This window comes from Canis lupus, chromosome 30 (genome assembly GCF_011100685.1).
Source record: "Canis lupus familiaris isolate Mischka breed German Shepherd chromosome 30, alternate assembly UU_Cfam_GSD_1.0, whole genome shotgun sequence".
NCBI classification, from domain to species: Eukaryota; Metazoa; Chordata; class Mammalia; order Carnivora; family Canidae; genus Canis; species Canis lupus.
Window position 1 is genome coordinate 24,921,047 of NC_049251.1, and position 13,376 is coordinate 24,934,422.

Here is a 13,376-nt window from a genome sequence, read left to right on the forward strand (position 1 = left end):
AGGTAGAGACCCCTCCAAGATATGGAAAGAAGGGGTAACATTGTTCCGGGGTCCTGTGTTTGGAGTGGTTCTAAACTCTTTCTGGGTTTAAGCAGGAATTCCTACGTGGCACCAGGGAGAGTAGAGGAGGAAGGAATGTTACCAGTTGGTGCTAAAAACAGATTGGAGGCCCTGGCATACACCTGCATAAATATGCTGTCTGGGTTTGGCAGGCCCTCCTTGCTTTCAGGCCTCTTTACTGTCTTGAACATGAGCTGTTAAAGTATTTTCTTCTCTTATTTAACTCTGTCGAACAACCATTGCTGTTGTTGCCATCAGATTTTTGTGTACAAATCAATTATTTTACTTAATTTAATACATATGTATTTCTTGATGAATTTGGAGGTAAGAATTCAGGAGAAAGAGGATAACATTATTGTGCTTTGCCTCCAGCCTTAAAAAGCTCTAAAGATCTGGGCAGGAGCCTATTTCATGGGACGGATAATGAAGCTATAATAGAGTGCTTGTTGGTGTATTGTAATTTTTGCTTGCTTTATTTCCCCTTAAGTCTGACTTATCAAGGTATAATTTACATATATTAAAATTTACCCCATTTAGATGTATAGATCTAGAAAATTTCAAAAATGTATATAGACTTGAGAATACCACCACAGGGGCACCTGGGTGATGCAGTTGGTTGAGTGTGTGACTCTTAGTTTCTGCTCAGGTCATGATCTCAGGGTTGTGAGATTAGCCCCACACTCCACATTTAGCTGGAAGTCTGCTTGGGATTCTCTCCCTCCCACGTCCTCTCCCTCTGCTCCTCCTCTTCATTAAGATAAATAAATAAATCTTTAAAAAAAGAAAAAGAAAATACCACCACAAACAAGATACAATGTATTTGTATTATCCTGAGAAGTTCCCTTTTACCCGCCCTTACCCTAGTCCCTGGCAACCATTGATCTACACCTTGTCCCTATAGTTTTGCCATTTGATAATGTCATACAAATGAAATCAGACAGCATGTAGTCTTTTGAGTTTGGCGCCTTTTAGCATAACGCTTTTTGAGACTTACCTGTGTTGTTGCATATATTAGGAGTTGGTTTTGTTTTACTGCTAAGTAGTATTCCATTGTATACAATAATTTATCCATTAATTGATAGGTCCTTGAGTTACTTCCATTTTTTGATGATTTTGAATAAAGCTGCTATAATCATTTAAGTACAGGCTTTGTGTGTATATATGTCTTTATTTTGTGGGGTGGGGGGCACTAAATACTCAAGAGTGGTTTCTGAGTTGTATGGTAAGTTGATTTTTAACTTTATGATAAACTGCCAAATGTTTCCCAAAGTAGCTACACAACCTCTCATGCCCCCTGCGATGCATGCCAGTTATAGCTACTCTTCGTCCTTCTTGATATTGTCAGTTTGTCCTGATTTGAGCCAGTTTAACAGGTGTATAGTGAAGTACCTTGTAATTGAATTAAATCATCTCATATTTACAACATTTGATTCTATGGATCAAGTCAGTGAAGTTTAAATGATTCTGTCCACAAGGAGCTTGTTTTCCAGGTCAGAACCGAACACAAAATCATACAAAAATCAAATGGAATAGTTCAATAGTAGTCCAAAAGAATTGTAAGAAAGATAGCAGAAAGAAGTTCATGGCTGACTTCCAATGACTTGTTCAGTTAATCATCCCTATAGCAGTTTACCATCCCTGAATGTTTTTGTGAATGCCAGGTCTAATGAATGGACTCTTCCTTCACAATCTGTTACTAGTTTTTCCCTCCCGATTTTGACTGTTAACACATCAGTATAGGCCTTTATCCTCTCATCCTAGATTACTATAGCAATTTCTAACTGGTTTTGTGTCCTCTGGATTCTTTTTACTACAATCAGACCTAATTATATCCACTAAACTAATCTACCTAAAACAGTATTCTGTTGCTTCATAACAAATCACCACACACTTAGTGACTTAAACCAACACTCTTTAATTATTAGTCCACAGTTCTGGAGGTGGGAAGTCTAGACACAGTGTGATTGGGCTCTCTGCTTAGAGTCTCACAAAGCTAAAGCCAAGGTGTTGGCTGCTTGCTAAAACCAAGGTTGAGCTGCTTTCCCACCTGGGGCCTTCTTCTGAGCTTATGTGTCAGTGTTCAATTCCTTGTGGTTGTAGGACTCAGGTTCCCATTTCCTACTGGCTGTCAACTGGGAGATGTTCTCGGTTCCTCAAAGTCACTTTCATTCCTTGACAGGTGGCCTTTTTATCTTCAAACATAGCAATGGAAAGTCTCCCTTAATTAAGTCTTCTCATGCCTCAAATCTTTCTTTCTAAGCAGAGATCAGTCCTATTTAAGGGTTTAGCAGATTAGGTCATGTCCACCCAGGATAATCTACTTTTCTTAGATTGAACTATTCCATAAAACATACCAAATGTTTTAAAAAGATTTTATTTATTTATTTATTTATTTATTTGAGAAAGAGAGCAAGAGAGAGAGATTGAGAACATAACCAAAGGGAGTGGCAGATGGAAACAGAGAAGCAGACACCCTGCTGAGCAGGGAGCCCAATGTGGGGCTTGATACCAGGACCCTGGCATCATGACCTGAACTGAAGGCAGACGCTTAACCAGTTGAACCACCCAGGTGTCCCAAACATAAACTAATTATGATTGTGATATCTCGTTAACACTCAAGTGCAGGAATTAGACAAGGTGTATATCTCAGGGAAGGGGAATACTAATAAATTACAATACTGGGTTAGATCTAGGTCAAGAAATTATGTCTATGTCCTTTATCATTTTTTCATAAATTGTATCCCCGGACCAAAGCATCTTTGAACTTGAGTGGAGGAGCTCCACCCCAGTCATGTCCTCAAACGGTGAGAAGGGCACTAGTCCTCCATCTCTTCTTGGGCCCTTTCTCTGGTATTCCATAGAAGCCAAACTACAGACCTCTTCTATATGCTTCCAGACCCAGAGTGCACCCCATAGTTTTAGCGCTAGTCATTGCAAGGTTTTGAGAAGAGGGTGGGCATGATTTGATGTACATTCTAGAGAATTATTCTAGCTGTTGCCTTGAGAATAGGCTTTGGTGATCAGTGGTGCAGTTGAGGAAACCAGAGTGGAGGCAAGGAGACCAGTGAGGAGGCCACTGTACTGATCCAAGTCAGAGATGATGGTGGCTTAGACCAATAGGAGGAAAAGCAAAGAATCAAAGATGACTGCTAGAGTTCTATGAACAGCTAGGTGGGTGGGATGCTAGTCAATAAAACTGGGGAAAAGCTACATCTCTTTCCCAATGAGTAAGGTGGTTGCCCAAACCCAGGTGATTAGGGTTTGTTATGGGCACCTGACTACAGGTGTAAAGCAAGCATTTAGTTGTAATTTGGCCTCCAACATAAGGTTAGAGGTCTACTGGAGCAAAGGATCAGAGCTCCCAAAAAAGGATGGGCTTCTCTAAAATTGGAGTGGATTACCCTGGATTGGGAGTGATAAAGTGACCCCTGGGTATTGATAGTTGAGGACTGATGTACTCTAGACCCAGCCTAAGTGTTTCTTTCTGAACATTCAAGGCCATGTGCTTGCCTGCATCAGCCTGTGTCCAGTGTATCTAGGGTGCAGCCCTTTTCTCTGTGACACCTCTGATTTAATCCTGTTACCTTGGCGGTTAGCCTTGGCATCCACACCACCCATAAGAAATCAAAGGATAATTCAGATTCATAACCAAAGTGTCATTTAGGGCATGTTTCTGTGCATAGAAAGTGAAATCAATGTTGAGGCAATTAAGAGAATTATTCAGGCAAAGACATTTCTTCCTCCCTTATATGGATATTTCATGAAAAATTTCTAGGCCTGCCATTAACTAGCTCATTACTTTAATTAACCACTTCATTATGTAAGTGTAGACACAGCCTTAAAATTATTTGTACTGTTTCTTCCTGTGTGTAAATAACTGTGAAGTAAAAATATTAATTTATGAATGTAATTGTGTAGGTGATCACTCCACATTTACTCAGCACTAGCAATTAGTGCATGCAAATCAGCTAAGACAAAAGTCTCTCTGATCCTGTTCAGAATACAGGAAGAGTTAATTTGCAAGAATGCCTGTTTCTGGCCTGTCTGATTCTCAAAAGTCACGTTCTTGCCTCTGAAAACCAGAAACTGACCATATTTGTTGTGTGCTTTCTGATCACTGTTAATGCTCTTGCAAACACAGAACATAAAATGCTAACAAATCATCATCCATTACCTAATTATATTTACCTAGACAGATAAGGTTGGGGGGGAAAGAGTGGATTTTTTTTTTTTAAAGAAAAGGCATTTCTTATTTGGGCAAGCAAAGATAAAATTTATAGCTTAATTATTCCTCATAGTACCATACAGAGCATTTTCTGTTAATCATACCCAAGTCCTGAGATGTTTTTCCTTCCAAAGAGGTGTAAAATGTGTGTTGATTCCCAATTAAATCAGTTCCCCCTCCAGTGGGGATAGTGCTAATGGGATTTAAACGTTCCTGAGGTTTCACTAGGGCCCACATTAGGAAAAATCCTGACGTAGATGGAATATCAGCAACATAAATATCAACCAACAGAGAAGCGTACAACTGTCTCTGACATCTCGCATTGTGGATGCTGTTAGAATTAGAATTTTTCATTAAAAATCATGCTTATGGCCAAATAGCAGCAGTTGAGTTATCTTGATCATTGGACAATATTTGGAATATCATTAGAAATATTTATTTCTAGGTTATTTATTTAAAAATATACTATGCTAAATTTTTTAAAATAAGATTTTATTTATTTGACACAGAGACAGAGTAGAAGCAGTAGGAGTGGTAGGGAGGGAGAGGGAGAAGCAGACTCCTCGCTGAGCAGGGAGCCCAATGTGGGCCTTGATCCCAGGACCCTGAGATCATGACTTGAGCCAAAGGCAGATGCTCAACTGACTGAGCCACCCAGGTGTCCCTTAAAGTTTTATAAGATACATTCACAGGTCTGTGTAAACTGAGCTACATCCCATGGCCATTGTGACCACCTATATTATTCACTCTTTGTGTGTCACGGGAAGCACTCCAGCTCGGGTCTCCTCAAGTTGACAGCTACCTTGAAAAGGTACGGATTGGAGTGGTTCAAGGAGATGGAGGTAGGTATACAATCTACTTCTTAGTTAATCATGAGTTTAAGATTTCAATTTTTATTTTTATTATTTATTTTAAAAATATTTTATTTATTTGAGAGATAGAAAGTGAGAGCATGAGTTGGGGGAGAGGGAGAAGAAGTGGGAGAAGCAGACTCCCCGCTGAGCAGGGACCCTCACATGGGGCTCCATCCCAGCACCCCCAGATCATGACCTGAGCCAAAGGCAGAGCTTAACTGACTGAGCCACCCAGGGGCCCCTTGAAGTTTCAATTTTTGTTCTCCAATTTATTGCAATTCCTGGCGTCTCCACCAGAGGGAGCAAGGTTAATGTTTGGAGAAAAAAAAAGCAAGTAGTCTTACATCACTACTACTCACAGGGTGGTAGGCGGCTTATCTATCAGAGGCTGAACCTAAGTGCCAGCCACATGCAAGGCATTTTATAACATTATTTTGTTATTTTGAATCCCTTCAGTCTAAATCACATTATTTATTTTCTAATAAAAAATATAAAAGTTTCAAAAATTTTAAAGTACAAAAGAGTATAGAGTGAAAACTCTGCTCGCCACATTTGTCCTCTAGCCTCTTAGCTACCATCCCACATGCAACTGTTACCAGCTTTTTGTAACATGTCATTTCACAGGTACTTAATGTTATCAGTTTCTTTAGAGCGAATTTATGCATATAAATGTAAATGAATATATTCTTTCCTGCCCTTTAATTTTTGTTTATTCATTTATTTGTTTTATTTATTTTAGTGAGAGAAGGGGATAGTGGAGGGGGTGAGGGAGAGAGGGGATCTTAAGCAGGCTCAGGACCAGGCACAGAACATGACGTGGGCTCCATTTCATGACCCTGAGATCACGATCTTAGAGATTTTAGAGATTTTTCAATACAAAGAGACCTTCTCTGATCCTTTTTATGATGTCATTATACACATGTACTGTAATTTATCCTATCAGTTCCTTATTAATGGATATTTATGTTATTTAAAAACTTTTGTGATGGGCGCCTGGAGGGCTCAGTCGGTTGAGTGTCTGCCTTAAGCTCAAGGTCCTGGGATCAGCCCCAAGTCAGGCTCCCTACTCACTGGGGAGCCTGCTTCTCCCTCTCCTTCTGCCCCCCGCTCCCCCCGCGCTCTCTCTCTCTCTCTCAAATAAATAAAATCTTAAAAAAATAAAAATAAAAACTTTGGTAATTATAAACAATGCTACAATTAATAAACCTATACAAACATTATTTCTTAAGAATGCAAATTTACCTGGAGGATAAATTCTGAGAAGTGGAGTAACTGGGTCAAAGAGTATAGTATAGGTACCTCTAGGTTATTTCTGACCACAGCACTGTTTCACACACAATGGCTGAGGAGTTGAGTGATTCAAGGACACACAGTTTTTAAACACTGAAGTCAGGATTTAAACATAACTAGTGCTTTTTAAAAAATCTCCACATTGCTCTTTTATGAGCCAATAAACTTTTTTTCTCAATAAGAAATAACTGAGTACTTAATATGTATAATGTGCATGGTGAGTGCTTTATAGGATTCAAGGAGTGGAGGACATGGCCACTGTCCTCAGGAAGTTTACAATCGAGCAGTTTTAGTAAAACATTGAAAGGAAGAAAGTGGATGTAGCAATGGAATATGTGTATATATATGGATGCCTTGGTGGCCCAGTGGTTGAGCATCTGCCTTCAGGTCAGGTCGTGATCCTGGGGTCCTGGGATCGAGTCTCACATCAGGATCCCTGCAGGGAGCCTGCTTCTCCCTCTGCCTATGTTTCTGCCTCTCTATGTGTGTCTCTCATGAACAAATAAATAAAAAAATCTTAAAATAAAAAGAATATATGTGTATATATATATGCCCCTATCCTCATACAATATATATGTATATATGTATAAATGCATCTATTTATACACATACATAATTTAAAGACAAATAATGGATACGAATATTTAAACAAAAGAAACTCACTTATCTATTTAATGAAAAAGATATATGTTTAATGAAATATTAATATGAAAAATATATATGTTTAATGAAAAATATGCACGTTATAATATAGAGGTATTACAGGGATAAGCATTGAAAAGAAAATGAACATTCCTAATTCTATTACCCAGAGATAACTAGTATTAATTTTGGGGTATGTATCCTTCCATTGTTCTTATTTACAAAATAGGATCCCATTATAAATATTGCTTTATAATCTATTTTTCTCTTAATACTATTTAATAACTATCTTCTCAGATCACTAAATATTTTTTCTTAACATCATTTTTATAGCTTCAAGGGTTTCTACTATATAAATCAAACTACAATTTAAATCTCTTATTGTCAGAAAAGATTGTTCTCATGCCTCTCCCCACTTTCAGTATGATACACAATACTGTGATGAACATTTTTGGATTGGATTTTTTTTTCTTTTTCAGTCCATTACACATCACTCCACCCTCCCCCTTCACTACCTGTCTGGATTTTCCTTTGGGGGGAATTCAACATTGTAGCTAGTATTAGTGAGGGGGCAGTTTCCAGTGTTTCCTCCATATCCCCCTCAATTCTGAGTATGAACAGAAGTGAAGGGGACCCGGTTCTTCCTCAACTCACTTTCTGGTAGTGTCAATCAGACATTTGCTCCCAGGACTTTGGATCCTGACAGAGTGGAGGCAGAGGCAAAGGGAACTTTGGAGGCCAAGATCATTCTTAGGGGTGTGCTGGTGAAGGGCCCCTGTTCCTGTGGGGTAGCCTTGGTTTATCCAGATCTTTTGTAGCCTAGCTTTCAAGAATGATTCCTTAGCCTTCTGTTGAGTTGGTGGGTCCTCAAGATTCTTCCAATACAGTCTCTCTTTGATTGAGACAGCCAGCATTGGTCTTGATTGCTTACAACTGAAAATCCTCATGAATGCAATGGTAATTGTAAGCCTGGTCCATGATTTTTTTTAGGTAAAGAAATAATTTATGAAAGAAGGGAAAAGAGGATTTCTTTACATAATAGAATTCTCTCATGCATTTTAGAAAATCATAGACAAAGTAAGATACACTTGAAAAATTTAAAAATTGCTTATTGACTAACTTGTCAATAATCTTATCACATCTCATTAACACAGAAAGCTGTATATTTGTGAAGAAAGCCCTTTAGTACTTGTGAAGTGATAATTATTTTTTTAAAAGATTTTATTTATTTATTCATGAGAGACACACACAGAGAGAGAGAGAGAGAGAGAGGCAGAGACACAGGCAGAGGGAGAAGCAGGCTCCATGCAGGGAGCCCGACGTGGGACTTGATCCCAGGTCTCCAGGATCATACCCCAGGCTGCAGGCAGCACTAAACCGCTGTGCCACCAGGGCTGCCTGCGAAGTGATAATTATTTATATAAAAATTAGTCATATCTAGCTTTAAGCAAATACTCAATATATACAAATTCAGATCTATTATTCATATAAATAGGAAGGGAAGAGGGGCTCATCAGAAGAGTGAAATACAGAACCTAGAGTTGGTGCCCATCACCTCCTAGCTCTGTCACCCTGGGCAAGTCACTTAGCCTCATGGAATTACTTCTTGATTCATAAAATTGGGATAATAACAATGCCTACATCATAAGGTTGCTGCTGGGAGTCTAAAATTCAGGACATGAGGTATCTGTGAAAGTCTGTTATAATCTGTAAAATGTTGAATAGCATTGATTTTATAATTGCAGGAAATTAGAATTTCTGGTCTTTTTAGAGCTTGTTCATTATTTTACACCTGACATGTTTATATCAAACACCCTTATTCAAGTTGATTCCATTTATAAAAATTCAGCTTAATTAATTACTTAAATTACTAAAAACTCTTTTCTCTCTTTCCTTCCATTTTTTCCATTCACATATGGTTAGTATCTAGGGCATAAAAGTGAAAACAAAGGTGATAGTTATTTATAGTTCAATTAAAACAACTTGACTCAAAACTTCTTCCAAAAACCTATTCTGGGGATTGAAAACCGAAAAATTTAATCAGTTGCTTAGCTTCCACAGTGCCCTGCCCTTGTGTTTTATAATTGATTTTCCTAATACAACATGAGTTCTTGAAATGACCTGGGGCTAAACTCTATAGGTTGCCTTACAGACAAATAATTGGGAAATGATAAAGAAGTGTCTCTCAAAGGGGATTGGCCCCACAGAAGCAGACTGCCCACTGGAGAGAAGGGAGTATCCACTGTCATCCTTTCATATCATCTCGAGGGCCATGTGGAAGACAGGGATATCTTGGGGACACCATTCTAGGGATGGTGAAAATGACAGCAGAGGGTGTGAGGATATGGATCTTTAGGTCATCAAAACTGTAACTTTCTCATATTTTTCTTGTTATCCTTGTAGTGTTACAGTTTTTTCACTAAACTGATTTTTTTTTTCCATTTCTACTCACATGATATGTCGGATTCTTGTCATGTCTTCCTCTCTTCTTACCCTGGTCTCCTAGCTGGTCTTCCTGCATCTATGTCTCCTCCTCTTCAATTCAGTTTTCACATAGCTGCCATACACAAGAGATAGAATGTCAGTATTTATCAAGTATAGCATAATATGTCCTTACTAATTAGTTTATTGGCTATCTCCCATCCTCCCTAGAATATTAGCAGGGACTCGGTGGTGTACATTTCTGTACTTCTAACCCCTAGAACAGTGCTTGGCACACAATAGGGGCTCAGTAAACATTTGTTGAATGAATGAATGCATGAAGACCTTTGTGTGGAATGACCATTCCTTTTTCCACCACCTACTGAAGTCTTACTTGTTCTTCAAGGCATAGCTGACCTTCCCTGACTGTTCCTCTCTCCCAGCATTCTTATTCATATCATAACATGCAACAAATTCTACTTTGTATTGCATTGTATCTGTACCCCCACTGCTTTGTAACTACCTGGAATGCAGACTCTGTGTTATGCTCACTTCTGGTTCCCCTACAATGTCTAGTACCTTGAAGATGGGAGTTAACCAATTAGCATTAAGTTGTGAGTACTTTTAACTTCTTCAGCAGGTGACTCTATGATCAACCTAAGTGGTCAATTCCAGTGACCTAATTTAAACTGGCAGAGATTTCAATCGACATGCATATTGACCAGTTATATCACACAGTTAAAAATCTATGGGGGATACAGAAGGAATATAAGGCATGCTGTTGGTTCCTAAGAAGCTTAATGCCTACTTAGGATTATAAGATGATTCCATTGACCACAGCAGTAGCACCACTTTAGGATTTTCCTTAAAAATGTCAGTGCCTGACACAAGACCTCCTGAATCAGAGTTTCTAAGGAGGTGGCTGAAGATCTGCATAGTTATGAAGCTCCTCAGATAACTTATATTCTCAGCAAACTTTGAATTAATGAAAGCCCAAATTGGCGTCATTCCTCCTTTCATTCCCGAATGGTCCCCTTGATCCCTAATTATAGATGTAGTCAGCTCCCAGTTCCTAAGAATAATACTAGGTTCTAGATCAACATGCAATGACTTAGTATCAAATCATCTATGCTACAAGGCTGGTATCTTCATTCATTCATCAAAATTCCTTCATCCATTCATCTCAAAATTTATTACTTAGAATCTGTTGGGTTTATTGTATACTCCTGAGTCTTAGGTCTCATTGTAGATTTCTCCCTTGGTCCTGATTCCCAAGTCCTCATCTGTTCACCCCCAATTAGAGAAGTTTTCCTTTGGACTAAAGTCTCATCCTGTCCTTGCTCTTCTTCTCCTCAGAGGCTGGAGCTCTATTCTGAGCTGTAGGCCAGTGGCTGGGGCCTGCTCTTTGTTGACAATGTTTCCAGAGGCTGAGGGCTGACCTGTCTAGTCTCTGGCTTTCTGGCTTTCTAGAGCCTCTTCATTGTCCTCACTCATTTAAGTAAATGGATATAACCTTTATGTGGGTAGTAATGTTTGAAAGATATGCATAAGTGGCTTTTCTAATTATAAAGTGTTATACAAGTGCTAGTTATTATCATAAAAAATAGGACATGCAACGACTTAGTATCAAATCCTCTCTGCTAGGGATGCCTGGGTGGCTCAGTGGTTAAGCGTCTGACTTCGGCTCAGGGCGTGATTCTGGAGTCCCAGGGTCGAGTTCCATATTGGGCTTTCTACACGGAGCCTGCTTCTCCCTCTGCCTGTGTCTCTGCCTCTCTCTCTCTGTGTCTCTCATGAATAAATAAATAAAATCTTTAAAACAAAACAAGACAAAAAATTCTCTCTGCTATAAGTCTGGTATCTTATTCATTCATCAAAATTCACTCATTCATCTCAGAATTTACTACTACCTTTAGTAAATGCAGGGCATTATCAGCACAGTGAGATTGGAATACAGTTATCTGTGGTCGGTGCATTGAAAACAGAACACTAACAAACATCCTCTTCATGGCTGAAAAGTTAAATAGAAACATGGTCTCATAAACACACCATATTGAGAAGCATATGAATTGGAACTGAGAGATTTATTTAATGCTTACTTGAAGATATATAAAAAGTCCAAATATTTTTTTTAAAGCAAAGAGAAAGAAGACTTTTTTTTTTTTTCCAGAAAACACATAGTATAGTAGACACTATGGGTTATCTACTCAACAATCATTCTATTTTCTTGTGGTTTTGTTTGTTTGTTTGTTTGTTTTTTTGTTTTTTTTTTTCCTGCTGGCAAAGCTGCTCCTCATTTCAGAGGCTGCAATGTCAGAAAGGTATTTTTCCAGCTTCTTTGCAATGAAGGCATTGGCATGTGATACAATCATCCTTGGCCAATGGACCTGAGGGGAAGTCTGCTGGTGACATTCTGCGAAATGTTTCTCCCTGATGAAAAGAAAAACATTGCCCTTTCTGCCTTCAGACATAGTTGCTAACTTGATGTCTGGGGTAGTAGCAGCCACCTTGCTGTAACAAAAGGACAAGTCTGAGGATGACAGACAATATGTTGAAGATCATTGACCCTTAAGACAGAAAGAGTTTGGGTCATTCAAGTCACTGTTGAGGTACTGAATTGACCTTGCTTGCAGCCTCCTGGAAGCTGCTGCCTCTAGTAAGTGATCTTTGTTAGAGCCATTTACAGTTAGGCTTTTGTAACTAAAATAATCCTAAATTTAAATTTAATCCTAAATCCTAAATTTAAACACTCTCTTTAAATTAACCATCTTAATTTGTTACTGCCCTGGATATTTGTAAGAGACTGATTTGATTCACCTCGCATCTTCCTCTGATTGAGATTTTGGCTTGAGGAAAAGCTCTTAATAGAAGTGTTGCTGGGGTATGAGCTTATATATGTTATGTAATTTAATTTTTTTTAAGATTTTATTTATTCATGAGAGACACAGAGAGAGAGGCAGAGACACAGGCAGAGGGAGAAGCAGGCTCCACACAGGGAGCCCAACGTGGGACTCGATTCCGGGTCCCCAGGATTACACCCTGGGCTGAAGGCAGCGCTAAACCCCTGAGCCACCCGGACTACCATGTGTAGAGACCTATCCATGGAGCGCTAAGTTAATATTAGAATTCTGTGTGTCTGATTCGGTTTTGCTGTTGAAATTTCTAGATTTGTAGTATAACATTCTGACTTGGCATGGTTAAAAATACCTGCCAACATACCATGACATGATTAAAAATATCCTTTTCACTGGAAACATGCTGGGAATTTGTTTCAGTTAATTGGAGATACACGTGTGCATCCAGGTATGAATAGATCACAAAGTCCCACTATTCATTTTCTTTTCAGCTAACCTGACCCAGGAGATGTTTTTCAGAGTTTTTAAGCAGAAACAGTGCACTTAGTGTACATTTCCAGTGTTGTGTTCTATACATTAAGTGAATAATGTCCATAAGTGCGAACTTACTCTTTGGAATCTGACGAAGAATCTCATCTTACAGATATGATTTGAAATTCATTTTCAAGGTTCTTGTTCTGAAAGTCATGGCCAATGTAGAAGTGTTTAGCCTTTGCAAAAGATAAGAATGTTGAATACATTTCATTTCAATGTATATGCTTTAACAAGAATCACAAATTCTTTTAGCATGACTTTGCTAAACAAGAGGTACTGTGTACTCTGGCAACATTATTAATATTTTTACTTATTTATTTACTTATTTGTTTATTCATGAGAGACACAGAGAGAGAAAGAGAGGCAGAGACACAGGCAGAGAGAGAAGCAGGCTTCCTGCAGGGAGCCTGACACGGGACTCGATCCCAGGTCTCCAGGATCAGGTCCTGGGCTGAAGATGGCCAAACCACTGAGCCACCCGGGCTGCCCGGCAAC

The 13,376-nt window shown here is 38.8% G+C and overlaps 1 long non-coding RNA gene across 1 annotated transcript; it reads right to left on the bottom strand.

Moving 5' to 3' along the window:
* Positions 1-9,522: 9,522 nt before the first annotated feature.
* LOC111093288 lies at positions 9,523-13,087 on the bottom strand. The gene is made up of 3 exons (XR_005381365.1): positions 12,957-13,087; positions 11,403-11,503; positions 9,523-9,628 (listed from the first exon to the last, which is right to left on the bottom strand). It is a non-coding gene; the product is annotated as an uncharacterized LOC111093288 (long non-coding RNA).
* Positions 13,088-13,376: the final 289 nt, after the last annotated feature.